The 2,500-nt window shown below is 52.0% G+C and overlaps 1 protein-coding gene across 5 annotated transcripts in view; it reads left to right on the top strand.

Annotated features, from left to right (window-relative positions):
* Positions 1–1,422: 1,422 nt before the first annotated feature.
* Positions 1,423–2,500, top strand: part of mecom (MDS1 and EVI1 complex locus) — a 94,110-nt gene continuing 93,032 nt past the window's right edge. For all 5 annotated transcript variants that reach the window (XM_035534402.1, XM_035534401.1, XM_035534398.1 and 2 more), the window contains exon 1: positions 1,423–1,469. The gene's annotated coding sequence lies outside the window, so the exon portion shown is untranslated. The remainder of the gene's footprint in view (positions 1,470–2,500) is intronic.

Raw genomic sequence — 2,500 nt, 5'->3', positions numbered from 1 at the left:
AGGAAGTGAGGGGTAGTTGTGTGCGTGTGTGTGTGCGTGTGTGCGTGCGTGCGTGCGTGCGTGCGTGTGTGTTACGGGGCCGTTTAGCCTAGCATCCTGCTGTGCGGAGGAATGTTCAGAGACAGGAGGACAGCAGGATGTGCCCAGAAGCCGCCCCACTTTTCATTACTGCCCCCCACTACCTGTCGCAGCGTGTTAGCCACACTGCGCTAGCCCCAGCAGGCTAGCTCCGAGTCCGTCAGCCACGGCGCCTTCGCTAGGGCTGTGTTAGCTTTTCCACGATGCAGCTCAGGTGTATTAGCGGGGCCACGTTCCCACCGCTCGGGTGAGCTAACCTACGTAGCTTAGCGCGTGTGTCCCTCCTAATTAGCCGCACGGACGTTCCACTGGTTTCAGCGCTATGACCTGACCTCACAGCCACTGGACTGGAGGGAACGGGCGTCGTCCACGCCTCTGCTTTTCCTCTCGGAGCAGGGATGGGGGGTCAGAGGTCACTGGCCTGCACCCTTCTCTCTCCTCCGTGCCGTAACAGAGTCCCGGGAAGGAAAATGGCGGATCCCGCACGACAGAGCCGATGCTCTGGGAGGGAGGGGGGGGGGGGGATATGGTCGCGGACCAGCTATGTGCAAATGGTTGGATCCAGCATCTCCGAGGATGTGACGAGGCCCTGGCCGACCTTCAGCCCAGCCGTCCTGCCCTCCATGCTGCTGTTCCAGAAACAAGCCTCTTTCCTCTTCTCCAGATTTGTCAACTAGTCAAACAGTCATATATTTGTGTATGGAGCTCTGTGTGTTTTCCTCTATAGCGAGAACGCAAACTGTGCGTGTGTGTGTGTGTGTGTGTGTGTGTGTGTGTGTGTGTGTGTGTGTGTGTGTGTGTGTGTGTGTGTGTGTGACTCCGAGCCAGAAGTGAACTGCCGTTTACTAAGGAATACGGTTGCTTCTTTACATCGGTTTTAGCTTGCAAAGATCAGTATCGCAGTGACGCAGACAGCATCTCACCTGGAGCACAGTACCAATATCTCCTCCCTAAAACAGTAGTGCTGGATCAATATAAATAAGATCTCCTCCCTCAAACAGGGAAATAACGTTTTTTCTTTCACAGGTGACGGAGGTGACTTCTCGCTTCTCCCCTCCGATGTTCTGGAGGGTGTAGGCCACGCGTCAGAGCGGGAGCTCGTCCCATTGGCCGCCGCAAGCAGCGGCCCCTCCCCTGGCCTGCTGCGCGAGGGCGGGTCCCCGGCTGAGCCCTCATCCTTCACCACTTCCTTCTTCTCGCCGCCGTGCCTCGGAGGGGAGGATGCGGCCTCGCCGCCGCCCCCGGACTTCGAGCTCCGCGAGTCGGGCGTTTCCGCCGGCATCCTGGGCGTGTGGAGCAGGAGGAAGGTGGAGCCGGGCGAGGAGTTCGGACCCCACCGCGGAACGCCGAGCGACGGTGACCGTGGATTGCTGAGCGCAGAGGGCTGGGAGGTAGGAGCGAATGTTCAGAAGAAAAGTTGTCCCGCTTTTTCGCTGCCGTGCCTCCAAGTGATCGGACCTGCATCGGAATGTGTGGTGAAAAGGGCTCGGAAGGGTTCTTAGTTCATGAGCCATGAGTTTCCAAGCAACAGGTGGTGGAGTAATGGTGGGGTAATGGTGGGGTAATGGTGGGGTAATGGTGGGGTAATGGTGGAGTAATGGTGGGGTAATGGTGGGGTAATGGTGGAGTAATGGTGAAGTAATGGTGGGGTAATGGTGGAGTAATGGTGGAGTAATGGTGGGGTAATGGTGGGGTAATGGTGGAGTAATGGTGGGGTAATGGTGAAGTAATGGTGGAGTAATGGTGGAGTAATGGTGAAGTAATGGTGGGGTAATGGTGGAGTAATGGTGGAGTAATGGTGGAGTAATTGTAATGCCCCAAACACTTCCTCAAGTTAAGAGCGAATTAGCATAATCGAATCAGTCACTTTTACATGTCACATTACTGGACAATTATGAGACCAATTAGACTGCACATTGTAATTCAATCACTCCACTCATAGAAAAATGTTAGATATTGTCTCGGAAGAAAATGGCCACCTCATTTGAAAGATTAAAAAATTCCTGATGGAATTCACTGAATGAAAGTAAGTCATCACTTAATATCAAGAAATATAAATAAACAACGATAATCCAATTTAAAAAAATAAATAAACAAAAATAACAAAATAAAATCAATATTTTAGAAAATGTGTTTTTGCCTATGTATTTATGTATTTGTTTGTTTTTGTTTTAAACTACACAATTAAGTTAATGGCGACTTGGCCTTTTTTACTGAGGAAACAGCAGGAATCCTGAAACACATGACCTCATCCTCGCCTCCCCTTTTCCGAGCCTGTTGTCATGGTTTCTGTCTGTGACCCCACCCCAGTGATGTCATAATGCTAGGCTATGGGAGAATCCTCCTCTTAGCTCAGTCGAAACCCAGGCTCGTAAATCCAGCCTTTAACCAGGTTAAAGACCCCTGCCTCTAAGCCCTGCCA

This window comes from Electrophorus electricus, chromosome 15 (genome assembly GCF_013358815.1).
Source record: "Electrophorus electricus isolate fEleEle1 chromosome 15, fEleEle1.pri, whole genome shotgun sequence".
Classification (NCBI taxonomy): Eukaryota; Metazoa; Chordata; class Actinopteri; order Gymnotiformes; family Gymnotidae; genus Electrophorus; species Electrophorus electricus.
This window is presented reverse-complemented; position numbering and strand designations above follow the sequence as displayed.